The sequence below is a fragment of the Saccopteryx bilineata genome, chromosome 2, assembly GCF_036850765.1.
Source record: "Saccopteryx bilineata isolate mSacBil1 chromosome 2, mSacBil1_pri_phased_curated, whole genome shotgun sequence".
NCBI lineage: Eukaryota > Metazoa > Chordata > Mammalia > Chiroptera > Emballonuridae > Saccopteryx > Saccopteryx bilineata.
Window position 1 is genome coordinate 149,705,816 of NC_089491.1, and position 19,067 is coordinate 149,724,882.

The 19,067-nt window shown below is 40.6% G+C and overlaps 1 pseudogene; it reads left to right on the forward strand.

Moving 5' to 3' along the window:
• Positions 1–1,196: 1,196 nt before the first annotated feature.
• Positions 1,197–15,288, forward strand: LOC136322349 (ubiquitin-ribosomal protein eS31 fusion protein-like; annotated as a pseudogene).
• Positions 15,289–19,067: the final 3,779 nt, after the last annotated feature.

A 19,067-nucleotide genomic window follows, 5' to 3' on the forward strand; every position in this document is an offset into this window, starting at 1 on the left:
ACTCCACAGCACCATAACCATCCAGTTGCAACATCTGATCTGGTTTATTACAAGTTTCTGCTTCATCTGTTGAATTTTTTGTATTGCTTCCTCTACACAAAGAGACTATAAGCCCTAGAGATGAAGAAGTAGAGAAGTGGGGAAGTGAGAGTCATATTATAAAAAAGATTTTTAAAATCCACTGTGCCTTCAGAAATGATATAAACACAAAAGCTTTGACACCTGTTAGGGCCATAGAGTCTTCTTGACAGGGACTTGTCTGCTCTATTCTCTAACACTTTAATTCTGCTAAAGTGTGTTACTCACTTGATATCCTCTATCTTTTTAAAAATTTGAAATCCAAGCACTCTTTCTAGACTACCCCAGAGCTCAAGTCTAATTTTAACTAATCTAGTGTTCATATATATGATTGTTTTTTGTTGGCGGTGGTGGTGGTTGTTTTTTTTGTTGTTTTTTTTTTGTTTTTTTTTTTTTGAAGAGGGGTATAGAATTCTTTCCTCATAACAAACATCTGAGGAGTGGTTAATAATGTATCCTTATTTTATAATTAAATTTGTATAAAGAGTGATTAAAATAAAAGTAAGTTAAAGTTTTCTATATATGATCTAGAAAGATCTTCCTACAGACTACCTTTTCTCATTTTTTCCTGAAGAGTCAGCCAAAAATTATGTCATTGGCCTAAGAATAATTTTCAGATGATCCTCACAGAAAGGGGAAAAAATCCATATACTTATGACTTTTCATAATGTATTTCCTTCATGTTCCAAATCATGTCAGAGGTCTTATTGCCATGACACACAATGCCCAGTAGAGACAGTCCAGTATGGCTCCTATCACTTCCCATAACATATCACTCAAAGCAATTATGCCTTAGTTTTGAGTGATTTTTTAAAAGCAGTCTCAGGAAAACCATTTCTGTTTCTCCAACTTAGTCTTTTAGTTAAAAATACTGTTTATATCCTAAACCAGGGCCAGCATTTGTTCACTCATTCAACATATACATACTGAAGGATTCCATATTGATTAAGGCATTCTGCTAGGAATTAGGAACATAATGACAGTCAAGTGGACACAGTCCTGCCTTCATGGGTCCCAGGCAGCAAAAATTAATCTCACAAATAAGCATATAATCACAAACTTTGATAAGCGCACTGAAGGAGAATCATGAAATGCTATGGGAGTTTAAAACAGGGAACATGACCCCGTCTGGGGATGGAAGGGAAGGCTACGCCAAGGAAGTAGTGCTTAAGCTGATATCTCTGGAGTGGTTAGGCACCAAGATGGGGAAGAGGAAGTGGGGAAGAATGTTCCACTCAGAGACAACTGCACATATGAAGGTCCAGGGAGGAAACGTGCCCCTTTGGAGAGCTGACAGCAAGCTAGCATGGCTGTGGTTCATAACGGGAAGAGGTGCAAAATGAGATATGCTCAATAGGCAGGTAGGAACTAGATCATTCAGGGCCTTTTAGAAAAGCAATAAGAAACTAAGGATTGAATTGGAACTGAGGGCTAATCTTTTCTTATTTGTATTTTTAGGTTTTATTCAAATTAAATGTTTGAGGTGAGAATGGTTAATATGATCATATCAGTTTCAAACATACAATTCTACGATACTCCTATCTTTTAAAGCAGTGGTCCCCAGCCCCCGGGCCATAGACTGGTACCGGTCCGTGGGCCATTTGGTACCATTTCGCAGAGAAAGAATAAATAACTTACATTATTTCCGTTTTATTTATATTTAAGTCTGAACGATGTTTTATTTTTAAAAAATGACCAGATTCCCTCTGTTACATCCATCTAAGACTCACTCTTGACGCTTGTCTCGGTCACGTGACACATTTATCCGTCCCACCCTAAAGGCTGGTCCATGAAAATATTTTCTGACATTAAACTGGTCTGTGGACCAAAAAAGGTTGGGGACCACTGTTTTAAAGGATCTTAACTCTGGTTGGGGAGAGTGGGTGCAAAGAGACTAGATACAAGGTGCATTAACCAGGTGTTCCTGATGTTTTGACATTTGGTGACTTGCTGACTCTGGAGAGACTGCCTCTCCCAGGGCTAGCCAATTTGTAGAGATGGTAAAAGACCTGGTTACAAATGCTCCTTTCATATGCAACCCAATGAATCCAAAGCCCAAATCCCCAACCATCTCCTTTATCCAGGCCACTATCCACCTCCAGTGGTTGGCAAACTCATTAGCCAACAGAGCCAAATATCAACAGTACAACGATTGAAATTTCTTTTGAGAGCCAAATTTTTAAAACTTAAACTATATAGGTAGGCACATTCCTTATCAAGGTAGCACCCACACATGGTATTTTGTGGAAGAGCCACACACAAGAGCCAAAGAGCCGCATGTGGCTGTGAGTTGTGGTTTGCCGACCACGGATCATCTTATGGCATGTACCAGATAGATAGGAATAGCCCCCATACCTCAGAGACCAGTAAAATTATTCAAACTAGCTAATCCTAAGCCTGTTTCCACTGCCTTGCCCATTCCTTCTGAGGAACACTACAATAAAGGGTCTTGCCCAGCTTGACCTGTACAGTGGTACAGTGGATAAAGTTTCAACCTGGAATGCTGAGGTCTGTGGTTCGAAACCTGGGCTTGCCCGGTCAAGGCACATATGACAAGCAACTGATGAACAACCAAAGTGAAGCAACTATGAGTTGATACTTCTGGAGCCACCCCCCCCCCATAAAAATCAATAAATAAAATCTTAAAAAACAACAACAACAACTCTTGCCTGCATTTTCCCCTCATTCCCTGTACTTCCAGACCAATCCTGATGTCCCCTATGTGGGCTCCTGGATTGGCCCACCATGCCTCCCATTCCTAGAGATCCGTGACTATAAACTTCTTCTTCAATGATAAGGTGGAATAGTTAGAATTTTTGACAAGTGGGAAAAGGGAAACTGAGACAGATGGTTGGACAAATGGGGCCAAAATATTTGAGCAATTCACAGTCACTAGACAATCCTAAGATGTTATCTTTCCTAACCAAGGACATTTGAGAGCAAATAGTTTACACCTCTTTTCCCTAATCAAAGAGTAAATAGCTTAAATCACCCTGGTCAGAGAGACAGATAACAGAGAGCCAATTAATGCCATTAGTGACGGCCAGACCCAAGGACAGATGAACTCAGGGGAATAAATAACAACAACAACAACAAAACAATTAGAGCTAAACAAATCCAAGATAAAGGTAAAGCAGACCAGAAAATTACCCTGGTCCCTCTAAGCATTTTTGGTACATCAACATATTAAAGAACAAACCCGAAAAGCTGATGAATATTCTGCTGAGACCCTACCTTGGGGTCTCCCCTAAAATTCCCTCCTATAGAAGAGAGATAAAACCCCTCAAGACAAAGGATGTCAGCTCGAGCTCTCTCTGGAGTATGCTCACACTTTTCCTTTACCTTTCTTAGGCATGAACTTCTTGCTCCTAAACTCTAAGTGTCCCCACAAGACTTATAACCAAGGGAGCCATGGGCAGTGACAGCTTGTCCTGGGTTAACCCCCTGAACCTGTCTCCAAGGACGCCTTTTCTCTGACTTTTCAGTGAGCTACCAGCAGCCTCACAATGACTTCTGTTATTGTGACTTTTACTTCTCAGTGAGTCCACACAGCCCCTCACAACTCTCTTCTTTCTTATGACGATGCTTCTAGAGTGTCGAAGCAGCCCCACCTAGGCTCTCTCCTGTCGTTTCTTCTATCCTAAGCCCTTCCTTTTTTTCACTGTCCCCAGCTTTAGTAAATGTACTCTCAAAATCACCTGGACTCATGACATCTTTCCTGTATGAAATCAGGAATCCCCATGCTACATGCCAGCCTGAGGCAGACATGCTCTGGGCTAGGTCCCTTTCCAGTGACAATGCCAGTCACGTCCTGTGTGCAGGCCTTACTATACTTGATTGAAACAAATCATGGGTGCATTTAAAACACAAGACCATGGTGATAAGACAGGAGACTTCTGACGGTGACTTGGACTAGGATGGTCTCAGTGGAAAGGGAGAATAGTGAATAATCACAGAAGGGGAAGGATGCATTGAGAAAGGAGGGGATATCTAGGATGATTTCTGGGATTATGCTTTGTTCAATTAAATGGATGATGGCACCATATACAAAGAGAAAATGCAGAAAAAAGACCACATTTGGAAGAGAGGATGGTGAGTAAAATGTGCTTTCAAGATAGCCAAATAGAAATGTTGTGCAGACGGTTGGATTTAGACTCATCTTTATGGAAAGGAATTCCTGCCACACTGGTTCACTATTCACAGATGAGTACTCTAGATTGTGAATTTTCTCCCTAATATATCACATTTCTGATTGATGTAAATGGCACTTTAAAATGAGAAACATTACTATATTTATATCACTAGTTGTGAAAAATTAATTTTCATATGCTACAGATGCTAGTTGATACACATCTGTCTTCCTGCTGTCCTTGTCAAACTAAAATCCATTCTCATAGTGAAATATTCTCCCAACTTGAGCCAAATTGTCTTAAAGTACCCTTCATTCTATGAACCGTAAGGGTAGTGTGCCTCCTATAATGTGACAAGAAATCACATTGTCAGGTTGTCCTGATTCACCTTAATAATCACACTTACCTGACTCAAACTGCAACATGAGTTGTTCTGAGATTGATCTTCAAATTTATGGGATGAAGAAGATAACAATTACAGAAAAAAATTCTTGTTTTCCTGAAAGTTTGCTGTTATTCTTGTAAACGGCCAGTCTTTCATAGTTTCAGAATGATAATAGGGAGATCAATAGGGTGACACAAGATATGTACCCCATTCCCTTGAAACACAAACTACAGAGGTACTAAAATACCTCTGCCACTATTATTATTTCCAAGGCGATTTAAGGGTTGTTTTTTCTTTATCTGTGCTTTGAGACATTTTAACAAAAGTGACTTCTGAAGTTGTCATCTATCTCAATTTTGCCTAAGGGGCTAAACTGATTGAAAGAGAGAAGTTCTACACCTTTTAACTCCATGGTAACTAATCATACAGGATCCTGATCTTGGATCCTGTAAAATGTCTAAACTGCCTACAAACAACAGCTGTTACTTGGGATATAAAGCTGCCTGAGTGTGGCAAGATAAGTAAGGATGGAACCAGTTTTTGTAGTGTCCTAATGAGGTACAAGCAGAAGGACGTAACTGGTGGTCACTTTCATAGTGTATTATGCACCCCAATGAAATCTTCTGATAGCTTTGAAGAAGGTTACAGAGCCAAAACAAGCGAGGCATCTAATCCACTATTGGTGAAAGAAAAAAAAATTTTCAAGCCCATTTTATCTTTTTTTTTTTTTTTTTGCTTACTATGGAACAAGAATGTGACATCTGTAAATATGGTTACATTATTAATAATAATTAACTTTTTAGAGCTCTTACCATGTATTGTCATTATCAGTGAACTTACTTAAATTATCTCATTTAATCTTCATTACAACCCAATGAGGTAATTACTGCCTTTATCCTCACAAAAAAATAATAAAGCTCATGTATGTACAAATACAGTGTGTCCGTAAAGTCATGGTGCACTTTTGATTGGTCACAGGAAAGCAACAAAAGGCGACAGAAATGTAAAATCTGCACCAAATAAAAGGAAAACCCTCCCAGTTTCTTTTTTTGTTGTTTGTTTGTTTGTTTTTGTTTTTGTTTTTTTACAGACAGAGAGAGAGTCAGAGAGAGGGATAGATAGGGACAGACAGACAAGAAGGCAGGAAGGGAGAGAGATGAGAAGCATCAATCATCAGTTTTTCCTTGTGACACCTTAGTTGTTCATTGATTGCTTTCTCATATGTGCCTTGACCATGGGCCTTCAGCAGACTGAGTAACCCTTTGCTCGAGCCAGCAACCTTGGGTTCAAGCTGGTGAACTTTGTTCAAACCAGATGAGCCCACGCTCAAGCTGGCGACCTCGAGGTCTCGAACCTGGGTCCTCTGCATCCCAGTCTGACGCTCTATCTACTGTGCCACCACCTAGTCAGGCTCCTCCCAGTTTCTGTAGGATGATGAGGCAGCATGTGCGCATGCACAGATGATGACATAACACTGTGTATACAGCGGAGCAGCCCACAGCCATGCCAGTCGAGATGTAGATGGTACAGAGGAAAGTTCAGTGTGTTCTGTGGCTTGCTAAATTTGAATCCGTGACCGAAGTGCAACGTGAATATCGGCGCGTTTATACCGAAGCGCCACCACATAGGAATAACATTACTCGGTGGGATAAACAGTTGAAGGAAACTGGCAGTTTGATGGAGAAACCCCGTTCTGGTAGGCCATCAGTCAGTGACGAGTCTGTAGAAGCTATACCGGATAGCTAACTAAGGAGCCCTAAAAAATCTGTGCGTGAGCCCACATCAAACTGCACTGAATAGGTATGAAAATGGGAAAGTTTTCCTTTTATTTGGTGCAGATTTCACATTTCTATCGTCTTTTGTTGCTTTCCTGTGACCGGTCAAAAGTGCACCATGACTTTACGGACACACTGTGTATAGTTTCCCAAAATTATAAAAAAAAAAAATAGTTGCTTCATATTCACTTCTATAAAAAGCCTTCCCATATAATATATAGGGTACTGCTTTAGTTACTAATTTTGAACATCAGTGTTGGGCAGATAAAATATACTATGCTCACTTTGTTAAAGATGGTGCTGCCCACGTGGAAGCCCATTGCCCAGGTGATGGTATTGTTTGCCCTTCTTGCTTGGGATGGGTGTGATCATATTAATGTGTGTTGGGGCGGGCTGTGGGCAGGCAGGAACCTTGTAGCCTGGGGCTTGGTTTTGGGACTAAGCCTTTCCATCTTTTTTTGATGTGGGGTAGTGCACTCTCATGAGGAATTCCATTATGCCTCAGATAAGTGACTTCGTATCAGAGACTTCCTTGTTTGTATATTGGATTAAAAGTTTTGGTTTCTACACTATAAAGTGGGGCAGATTGGGAGCTTGCTCTCTCTCAGTTCCAGAGATTAGCATTAGAAGGGAGAGAAGAGGCCCTGGCCGGTTGGCTCAGTGGTAGAGCGTCGGCCTGGCATGCAGAAGTCCTGGGTTCGATTTCCGGCCGGGGCACACAGGAGAAGCACCCATCTGCTTCTCCACCCCTCCCCCTCTCCTTCCTCTCTGTCTCTCTCTTCCCCTCCTGCAGCCAAGGCTCCATTGGAGCAAAGTTGGCCTGGGCGCTGGGGATGGCTCTGTGGCCTCTGCCTCAGGTGCTAGAGTGGCTCTGGTCACAACCTAGTGACGCCCTGGATGGGCAGAGTATCGTCCCCTGGTGGGCAGAGCGTCGCTCCCTGGTGGGCATGCTGGGTGGATCTCCATCAGGCGCATGCGGGAGTCTGTCTGTCTCTCCCCGTTTCCAGCTTCAGAAAAAATACCAAAAAAAAAAAAGAAGGGAGAGAAGAGAAAGAGGAGAGCAGAGAGAGGCCACGTGGAGGATAGGGGTAGAAGCCGAGATAGTGGATTGCTGAGGTAGAAGCCAGTTTGTGCAGTGTTTGTGCAGGGAGGAGATGGGAAACAGAGGTGAATAAATCTGGTGAGCTAGAAACCGTTGATTCTAGGAAATTCGGATAAGTCAGTAGCTTTGTGAGCACTGAATGAGTGGGTTTTGGAGCCCAGTGAGTGTTTTTACTTGCCTGCCGGGTGCAAGCTAGGATTAAAGGTAATGGCCTACTAGTTCTTGGCTCCATTGTTTCATTACCATCTGTCTGAATCTAATGAGAACCTGCACGGGCCAGGCGGCTATGATGGTGGCCGTGGCTACTGGCTTTACAATCAGAATAGTATGAGAAAGACATATTTATCTGAAATGACCATAATTGATGTTGGCTAGTTTTGGATGCTCATGAAAGTAATCTGGTAGAATTTATTTATTTAATAAAAGAGAGACAAAGAAATTTAGCCCAGATATATTAATTATTTTGAGGTTGGGAGGGCAACTAACAAAGCTTACAATTCAAGTCTTTTTAAATCACTCTAAGAGATCATGCATTAAACAAAGTGATTGTTCACCAAATGAATTTAAAATCTACTTCCTAACATTATGCAAATGTATACTTTCATGGAGTGGGATAAAATTTCCAATGGCAGCATCAAACACAGATTCAAAAGTTTGGATTCTCTCACAATTTGGATGGATGTAAGATAGACACCAAAAACACTGTGCAGCAACTCAGAAAGCAGCTGAGGAGTGACAAGGACACAGATGTTAAAGATGTTCGGGAAGAGTCTGAATCCAAGTATTTCACAAAGTATGAGACTGAAAAGAGGTGATACTTCTAAACTAATAAGTTTTTTTCATGTATAATAGAATTTAAATGTGTACATGTAACTAAGTGTGTAGCTATTACAAGTTATATCTTATATTTATTTTATTTTATTTTTTTTTTACAGAGAAAGAGTCAGAGAGAGGGATAGATAGGGACAGACAGACAGGAAGGGAGAGAAATTAAAAGCATCAATTCTTCATTGTGGCCCCTTAGTTGTTGATTGACTGCTTTCTCATATGTGCCTTGACCGGGGGCTACAGCAGAGCCAGTGATGCCTTGCTCAAGCCAGCGACCTCTGGGCTCAAGCCATTGACCATGGAGTCATGTCTATGATCCCATGCTAAAACCAGTGACCTTGCACTCAAGCTGGTGAACCCATGCTCAAGCCAGTGACCTCAGGATTTTGAACCTGGGTCTTCTGTGTCCTAGTCCGACCCTCTATTTACTTCACCACTGCCTGGTTAGGCTTAAATATGGTTTTTTTTATGTTTATATATTTAAACTTACCAAAAAATGTTTTGGTTTTTTTTTTTCCTTTTTGTATTTTTCTGAAGCTGGAAATGGGGAGGCAGTCAGACTCCCACATGCGCCCGACCGGGATCCACCCAGCATACCCACCAGGGGGCGATGCTCTGCCCATCCGGGGCGTCGCTCTGCTGAAACCAGAGCCATTCTAGCACTTGAGGCAGAGGCCACAGAGCCATCCTCAGCACCCGGGCCAACCTTGCTCCAATGGAGCCTTGGCTGCGGGAGGGGAAGAGAGAGAGAGAGAAAGGAGAGGGGGCGGGGTGGAGAAGCAGATGGGCGCTTCTCCTGTGTGCCCTGACCGGGAATCGAACCCGAGATTCCTGCACACCAGGCTGATGCTCTACCACTGAGCCAACCGGCCAGGGCCCCAAAAAATGTTTTTTATATCCTCTCACTGGAAAAGTAAAAACTCACTTTATTTTCAAGTTTGACGAATTTGTATATTTGTGGTATCTCTCCCAAAGTTTCCACCCACTTACCAGGGAGTAGAAGCAAGATTTGAGTCCAACTCTTCTGACTCTAAAATTTGCCCTTCTTCATGCCTTTCTCGTTTTGTGCATGACCTCAAGCTTTTCTCTTCATTTACTAATACTATAATAACTGTGTATGCTATAGGTGGGTACTAGACTTATCAAGGGATCACTTAATCAATTATATAAATGTCCAATCACTAAGCTGTATGCCTGAAACTAACATAAAATAATATTGAATGTCAACTTTAATTGAGAAAAAAATTTTATAAAAAAGACAATATATGGATATTTTTAATGTAATTTTCTAGGCTCCAGTGGTCAAACATTATTTTAGATGTTTCTATGATGGTGTTTTTGGATGAGACTAATATTTTAATCAGTGGATTTTGAGTAAAGCAGATGTCCTCCATACTATGGGTGGGCCTCACCCAAACAGTTGAAGACCTGAATAAAACAAAAGTTTGACCTCCCCTGAGCAAGAGATAATTGAACTTGACTCTTTCCTGGGTCTTCTGCTTGATGACCTTTGAACTTAAACCACAGCACTGGCCCTTTTCTGGCCCTCCAGCCTGCCAGTCCACCTACAGGTTTTGGATTACTAGCCTGCATAATCATGTCAGTCAATTCCTATATATAGAAATAAAGTTTATTCTATATATACACATCCTACTGGATCTGGGGTGTTTTTTGTTGTTTTGTTTTGTTTTGATAAAGGCAGGGAGAGAAAGACAGGGACAGCGAGCTGTCCCTGTATGTACCCTGACGGGACAGTCCAACCAGAAAACTGCACTCTGCAAGCTGGGCTGACGCTCCAACCAACTGAACAATCTGGCCAGGGCTTAATTTTTTTTTATTGGTTTATTGATTTTTAAAGAGACAGAGAGAGGAAGGGAGCAAGAGGGGAAGGGGAAGGGAAGCATTCATTTATTGTTCCACTCAGTCATGCACTCACTGGTTGCTTCCTATGTGCACCTTGACCAGGGATCAAACCCACAAACTTGTCATTTCAAGATGATGCTCTACCAGCCAGGCCCTATTGGATCTGTTTTTCTGGAGAACCCTGACTCATACAGATAGAAACCAGGTACTCAATTTCTTTGGGCTTCTCTGCTTTAATCCTTTGTCCCATAGTAATTTCTGAACACAAGAAGTATTCCAAATGCTTATACACAGACTTATAATTAGTAAATATTAAAAATAAACATGTTTTCTATTAGACCACTTAAAACTTTCATGATGCAGTTGTCGCTGATAAATAAGTCTGCTTTTCTCCCACCTCTTAGGGGTTTTTTGTTTGTTTGTTTGTTTGTTTGTATTTTTCCAAAGTAAGAAGCGAGGAGGCAAATTCCCGCATGCGTCCAACTGGGATCCACCCGGCATGTCCACCAGGGGGCGATGCTCTACCCTTCTGGGGCACAGCTCTGCTGAGGCTGGAGCCATTCTAGTGCCTGAGGCCAGGCGTGGAGCAGTCCCCAGTGCCTGGGCCAACTTTGCTCCAATGGAGCCTTGGCTGCTGAAGGGAAGAGAGAGATAAAGAGGAAAGAGAGAGGGAAGGGTGGAGAAGCAGATGGGCACCTCTCCTGTGTGCCCTGGCCGGGAATCAAACCGGGGACTTCCACGCACCAGGTGGAGACTCTACCACTGAGCCAACTGGCCAGGGCTCCACCTCTTAGGTTTTTAAAAAGCAGTTTGGCTAATACATAAACATGGACCTCCCTAGTTTTTCTCTTCCTCTCCTAGAATTCACTAGCTTGATTCTCAAACTTTCTGGTTTCTGTAGATCCAATGAATGCTGAAAGTAGACAGAGTGAGCTAGAAAGAGGTAGGAGATACAAATCACAAGATAGGAATGGCTTTCAGGAGTTGAACACAGAAATTCAATTGTATCCCACTCAATGAATCTTTATGAAATTCCTCTAATGTGCAAGGCACTGGAGTAGGCCTATACAGGATTCAAAGATGAATATTTATGGCATCATTATCCACTCAGTCCCTAAATTAAAAACCTTAGAGATTTAGTAATAATAAAAATAACTGCAATTATACGCATGATGCCAGGTATCATTCTATGCACATTTTATTTTTTAATGACTTTTAATTTTCAAAACAACCCTATGATGTATAAAAGATTACTATTATCATTCCCATTTTATAAAACTGAGATTAAGTAACTTGTCAAAGTTTATGAGGTTAGAAAATGGCCAAGTCAGAGTTCACAACCCAGAGAATGTAGTACCCAAATTCATGCTCTTCAACAGTAAACCATCCGCCTCTGTCCACTGCCTTCCTCCCCTCTCCTTCCTTTCAGAGCTAATCTGTCTTCACATTTCACAGAGAAGGGCCACACCTCCAAGAGTTCGAGCTAATGCATTTGTGAAATACCAAGTAGAAGTAGAAATAATTGGAGAATTAACTCTTACCTTTCCAAAGAATCCAGATTCCTGTTAGTATCTGGTGAAAACTACAAATCCTTTCCAAGTAGTCACAAAGTTAAAGGAGATTCACAGCCTTTCCAAAGGTCAGGAAAAACAAACAAACAAACAAAATAAACCCTTGACAGAAAGAGAAAATTCTTCCAGAAGACTGCCTTTGGACTTGAACTACAATATCAGTTCTTCCCTGAGTCTCCAGCCTGCCAGTTTACCCTGAAGATTTTGGACTTTGCAGTTTTCACAGTCATGTAAACCAGACCAATCCCTTAATATTAATCCCCCCATCTCTCTGGAGAACCTTAACTAATACAGATGGTATGCTGTAGGAAGATATTAAAACATCTACTGATATTTATTTGTTAATCTCCCTTCTAAAAATTATCTTAGTGAAACTTTTAGAGTGGACATAATCTGTTAATAAAGTTTATATGACATAATTTAAAATTAGGCATGTGTGTACATGCTCCAATATTTTTTACTAATATAAGCTCATGATCAAAAAAGTTTGTAGATCATTAAACAATGACTAAGTATTATATGCATAAGAGTATATATGAAAGCTCTAGTGAATACCAACATGGAAGGAAGGTGGGAGAGAGAAATAGAGGCCAGTGGGAAGGAAAGCAAGCTAAGATACCTATTTTATTTTGAGAAAAGACTGATATTGATAAGCTTCAGCCATTGATAGAAGAAAATAGACATTATTTATAAAAATCTATATACAATTCGTCCTGAAGTAGTGAATTTAAAAGTTTCAGTTGTTTTTTCCTTTTTGCTTTGTAAAATTAAATTAAAAGCTCCTACAATTACTGATAAAGAAATATACATGTATATGTGTAGATGGTCAATGTTAAAACAGCCACCATAGAAGTGTTTGCAAATGGAGTGCAAAACATTGGAGTGAGAGAAGGAAATATACAAACTCTGATTGAGATTCAATTTTATCTCATGCATGTTAGTTTCTATTTTGTGGGAATTTTATAATGTAAAATATGAGTATAATAGAATAAATGGGAAATTCATTAATAAATAAATATGCATATGTTTAAAGAGGGAGTTGGTGTTACCGTTTTTATTTTTTTTATTTATTTATTTTATCTCAAAGTGTTACACCTTTTTAAAATGTAGAGACTGCTATCTCCTTGGAGAATAGCACCCAAGAAAAGGCTGTTACTACCCAAGTACACTTACCCTTTACACTTTCTTTTCCTGGCAAACTCTTATTCATCCTGTAGGTCCATGTAGATCAGGATTCACCCTTTGTCACGGAAGGCCTCTTCCAGAGAATCTGGCCAGCAGGTCCCTTCAACTTCCCTTTGCATTCACAAGGACGAGTCGTATAGCACGATGTGCTAGCTAAAAAGTGCCAAACACCTTGGTTACCGGTGATTAAAACAGAACTAGACTGAATTTAAACCAAAGTTAGATTAACTAAATTCTGTTTCTCAGAAACTTGGATTCAGAGACACTGATTAAACTGTTCATCAACAGAAGCAAAGATCTGTAAACTTGGAAACTATAGGGTAGGCACCTTCCTAGAACCAGAGGAAGAAGTTTCATTGCTTAGCTTTGCTTCTGAAGGCATTACTCTGCCAAGTTTTACTTAGACTGTAAAAAATTTCATTGTTTGCATTTTTTTTAAGCAGGAGAGACAGACAGGGAGAGAGATGAGAAGCATCAATTCTTGGTTGCAACACCTTAGTTTTTCATTGATTGCTTTCTCATATGTGCCTTGACTGGGGGGCTACAGCAGACCAAGTGACCCCTTGCTCAAGCCAGTGACGTTGGACTCAAGCCAGCGACCCCTTATGTCTATGATCCTACACTCAAGCTGGTGACCTGTGCTCAAGTCGAATGAGCCCAAACTCAAGCTGGTGACCTCAGGGTTTCAAACATGGGTCTTCAGCATCTCAGGCCAATGCGCTATCCATTGCACCACCGCCTGGTCAGGCTCTTGTTTGTATTTTTTTTCTCCCACCTTTTAATTTTGAAAATTTTCAAATACCCAAAAGTTGAGAAAAATGATACATCAAACACCTGTATACCCTTCCTTTAGATTATAAATGTTTTTCCACATGTGACTGCTTAACATCTCTCTTTCCACACACACACACACATATATATGTGTATGTGTGTGTGTGTGTATATATATATATATATATATATATGAATGGATAGTTTGTATACACACACACACACACACTTTTAGAGCTGATGCACTGGAAATTAAATTCCAGACATCATAACACATGACACATTGTCCCTAAATACTTCAGCATGTTTAACTTAAGAATAAGATATTCTCTTATATAACACTGCAATACCATTATCACACCCAAGAAATTTAATTCAATATCATCATCTAATTTACAGTCCATATTCAAATCTTCCTGTTTGATGCCAAAATGTCTGATAACTGTTTTTTAAGTTTTGATACAGACTCCAATCAAGGTTTTGGCATTGTATTTGGTTGTTATTTTTCTTTAGTTTGTTTTTACATAGAATAGCCCATCTCTTTGTTTTTGTTTCTCATGGCATTGTTTTTTGAAAAGAGCCAGGCCAGTTGTCCTTGTAGAACATCTTTTCTGCATTCTGAATGTCTCTGCTTGTTTCCTCATGATTAGTTAGAATATGCAAGAGTGACACACAGACAATGTGTATTCCTTATTGCATTGCATAAGGTGAGCCTGTCTTATTCTGGGATGTGTTCAATTTGATCTATTGTAAAGATATCTTTTCCCTTTGTAATGAATAAGTAATCTATGGGGTGAGACTGTGGGAATAACTAAATCCCCAATAACGTTTACCCTTGTGTAAGTTTTAGAATCTATTATAAACCCTTGCCTTTTCTTTTCATTATCTTGTCTACAATATTCTTGGCATCTTCTTTAAGAAAAAGCTTTTCTTTTCTTCCATCCTACCCCTCTTTATGACCAATGAATTTTTAAAAATGATTCAATATATTACAACCCATTACCAAAAATATGTTGTATGGTGCTCAGATTGCCCCAAATTAGGCTTGTACTATTGCATCTCAAAGACTTTGGTGTTAAACCAAGGGAGGAAAAATGTGGCTCTTCCTTTCCAAACCTCCATCTGTGGTGCAACTGTAGCCAAGACACAGATTTTCATGAAAAGCCTTATAGAAAAGACAATCGCTCTTGAGGCTGAACCCTTGATACAGCAGAAATTGTAAAAGCTGAGAGGCACAGGAAGAAAGGAATTCCTCCTGATTAGCAAAGACTGATCTGTGCTGCCAAACAACTGGAAAATGGACACACTTTGGCTACGTTGATTCAAAAGGAGTACACTCTTGATCTTGTGTTGAGACTTCATGGTGGTGCTAAGAAAAGAAAGAAGCATTACACCACTGCAGAGAGGAATATGCACAAAAGAAGGAAGGCTATGCTGCTGTCATGGAGTAATATAAATGGCGGGTGAGAATGGCAGTCGCCTTTGTTGGGAGTGCCCTGCAGATGAATGTGGTTTTAGAGGTTTCAGGGCCAGCCACTTTGACAGACATTATTGTGGCAAATGTCAGATCCATTGCTTTAACAAACAGAAAGACAAGTAATTGTATATGGGTTAATAACAGACACGAATATATATACACACACATATATATATTACACATATTATATATAATACACACACACACACACACACACACACGGCAGACCATGGGCATTCAAGTCACTAACACTGTGGCAATAAGTAAGTTAAATCCATGGAGCTCCTATTTCTTTCTTCATCTACAAAAGAATGCTAATATTAACTACTTCATAGGCGGGAGCCAAGTCTGTTTGGTTCCCTGCTGCATCCCCAATATCTTTCTTAGTCAGCCAGAAGACACTTCATAAATAATCTGCTGACTGCGTAAAGCATCTAGAACAATGCCTGCTACATAATAATAGCACAATAAATGAGTTGTTTTTATTGTTAATTATTACTATTGTTGTCCATAGTTATATAATATGATCTGGATTCCTTATTTAACTAGTATTGAGATTTCCTTATGCATAAACCATTGTACTGGCCATCAAGAAAGAACCAGAGGGAGAGGCTACTGCCAATTCTACTTACTAACAAAAGTAATGATTATTATTGTTACAGTGATGACTAACATTACTATGTGACAAGCAATGTTCTAAGCTCTAAATAACTTATTTCTCTCAACAACCATATGGGTTAAGTGCAAATAATATCCTCATTTTAAGATTAGAAAACTGAAGCCCAACAAGATAAGTAGCTTGCCACATAGCCAGTAAGTGGCAATGAAGGACCAAAGGTGTCCCTGCACCCTCTATACTCTGCTTTTAAAAATTAATTAATTAACTTAAAAAAAAAGATAAATAAAAAGCGGAAGGTGTTCTTTAAACAGGACAGTGTATAATGGAGCACAAATAAATGTATTTGAAGAAGGACACACTTGACCGGCACAGGACTGACCATGGAGATGTCAGGTTCTTGTCCTAAAGTCTCGTGGCATCACATTTTGTTTTAAAGAGCACATTTTGGAAGATTCTGAGACCATTTCCAGAACTTAAGAAATGAAAGGCAATTAAAGCCTTGGAAAATTAGAAGTAGATGCCAGCTCTCATCTTCATCTGGTGTTTTACGGCAGCCGTTCAGTGATATACACTGTTATGTCTGACTAACCCACCAGATGGTCCAGCTGTGAGAATGTTATTGTTTTCTACCAATTTGTATTATTCCCATGGTTTCACAAGTTCTAGTTCTTGAACCGTCAAAAGATACCACAGCTTTTTCCTTAAGCTATGACAAAATAATAGGTTTCCCAAATCCATCACAAAAGTTTCATCAGATCTCTAAGACTTAGTAAAGTGAATTCAGGGGCAAATCTCATTAAAAAGGCTACATGATTAGTTTATAGGTCCTTTTCTTCACAAGTAGGACTGAAGTTTTGATAGAAAGTTTCCATTTGAGGAAGCCCTGGGCGGTTGCTACCACGTCATTTAGTCAATGCGCTTTGTGAAAAACAGTCCTTGTCCCTCACAGGCCATTTTGTTATGTCTCTTTACACTCTTACCTTCTTCATTTTTATGCAAAATTGCTTGCCTGATGTTATCTGAGTGAGCAAACTGGTCATTCACGGGCACTCTATGTTCCTAGCTATCTGTTTCCTAAAAGAAAGATCAGCAATAAGAACTCACACAGTGTAAATTACAGTCTAATAATTAGTATCTTGTGCATTAGGAAACATAGGGCTGAGGGCTAAGCAGCCATTTAAACAGTTAAACATGAATTACCACACTATAATTCAGGGCCGGAAGCCTCTGCTATACATAGTAGCAGATGTCTCTTTTACAGAAGAGGTAACCAGCAGTAATCTGGGGGCAGGGGAATGGGGGCATGATTTTTTAAATGCCAGAATGACCCCATGATTTCTACTGCACCCAGAACTGAGACACGTAACATTCATCTAAAGCCCACTGGAGCAGCTTTTACATTGATCCCAGTCTTCATCAGCCCCTTGTGGCACCAGCAATAGATTCCTGCACTTATCCGGCTCATGTAATTTCCCCTGGTCCCAGCACAAAGGAAGAAAGGAGTCCTTCTGATAATAAAAAAATAATAATAACAAAAATAACAATGTCCCAAAGACTCTACTGGAGGCTACATTTGAGGTGTGTTCCTATGTGTGTGTGTCCAACAATAAGTCCCCTGTGGTATTTCAGGGAAAGTAGGCACTCTAGAAACTTCTAACCACAGCCTACAATGTCCTGCAGCATCTGGCGTCAGCCAGGGTTTCAGACCCGATCACCCACACTCTCCTCTAGCACACCGCTCCAGCCACACTTGCCACATTGCTGTTTATCATACAGGCCAAGTATTCACACATGTACCCTGTATACATCAGAGTGTGTGTCCTTCCTTCTGCCGGGAAGACTCTGCAATCAGACACCGGCATGGGTGACTACCTCACTTCACTCAGGTCTCTGCTCAAATGTCAACCCCTCAAAGATGAAGGAAAGAACAAGGAAAGATCCAGAATAAGGAATAAGTGAGGATAGGATAAGAAGGCCTCAGAGCGTCTTCTCTAGACCATCACTCATAACAGCATCCCATGCCGCTTCTGTTCATTGGTTTCTTTACCTGAATTATTTTTCTCCCAAGCACTTATCACTACCTGGTGTTAAATATTATATCTATGGGTTTGGATCTGTCTCTTTCACTACAATTTAAGCTACTTGAAGCCAGTTCTTTTATTGTTTTGTTCACTGCTTTTTAGCTTCATGTCCCCAGCTCTTAGATAAGGGCCTGCCATGTCATAAGCCCTAAAACAGCTGTTAAATGAAAGAACGATTTAACACACTCTCAGTCTCGTGGAATGGAAGAACTGGTATTTCCATTTTTCTCTTTCAAGGAAGTGGAAACACAAGTCCTTCAACTCGGCCCTTTGACTACTTTCCTCACATTTGGGCCCTTTCCACTTGAATGACCAATCAGTGTGCAATGTAATGGTGGGGGCATACCTCCAAGGATTTGCCAGAAGTAGACAAAATTTCCTGGTGGTCCCTTCCACTTACGGAAACTACAGGATGCCTGAGAAGCAAAAGATGTCTAACCCAAGCCCTTTTTCTAAAATACCAGAATGACCCCATGATTTTGAATTTTGAAATGACTACAGAAAAGCTGTCATTTCAAAGCTTCTACTGGTTCCTTACAGAGGTTTTTTTTTTTTGTATTTTTCTGAAGTTGGAAACGGGGAAGCAGTCAGACAGAGACTCCCACATGCGCCCGACCGGGATCCACCCGGCACGCCCACCAGGGGGCGATGCTCTGCCCATCTGGGGCATTGCTCTGTTATGACCAGAGCCACTCTAGCGCCTGAGGCAGAGGCCATCCTCAGCGCCCAGGCCAACTCTGCTCCAAGGGAGCCTTGGCTGCGGGAGGGGAAGAGAGAGACGGAGAGGAAGGAGAGGGGGAGGGGTGGAGAAGCAGATGGGTGCCTCTCCTGTGTGCCCTGGTCGGGAATCGAACTTGGGACTCCTGCACGCCAGGTCGACGCTCTACCACTGAACCAACCGGCCAGGGCTAGAGGTTTGTTTTAATGTTCCAGATATGGTTTACTTCAGTGAGTGTCACGTAGACAATTGGAAAAATGCACAGTCTCTTTTGGGTTTAGTGCACTATAACTGTCAATTAGATCAAGTTAGTTGACACAGTTCTTCAGGTCTTCTATATCCTTAATGATTTTTTTGCCACCATGTTCTCTCAGTTATTGAGAGAAGAATACAAAAGCCTCTGGCTATAATTGTGGCAGAAAATTCTCTAATTTTCCTTCCAGTTCTATCAATTTTTGAGACTCTGTTGTTAGATGCGTGTAAA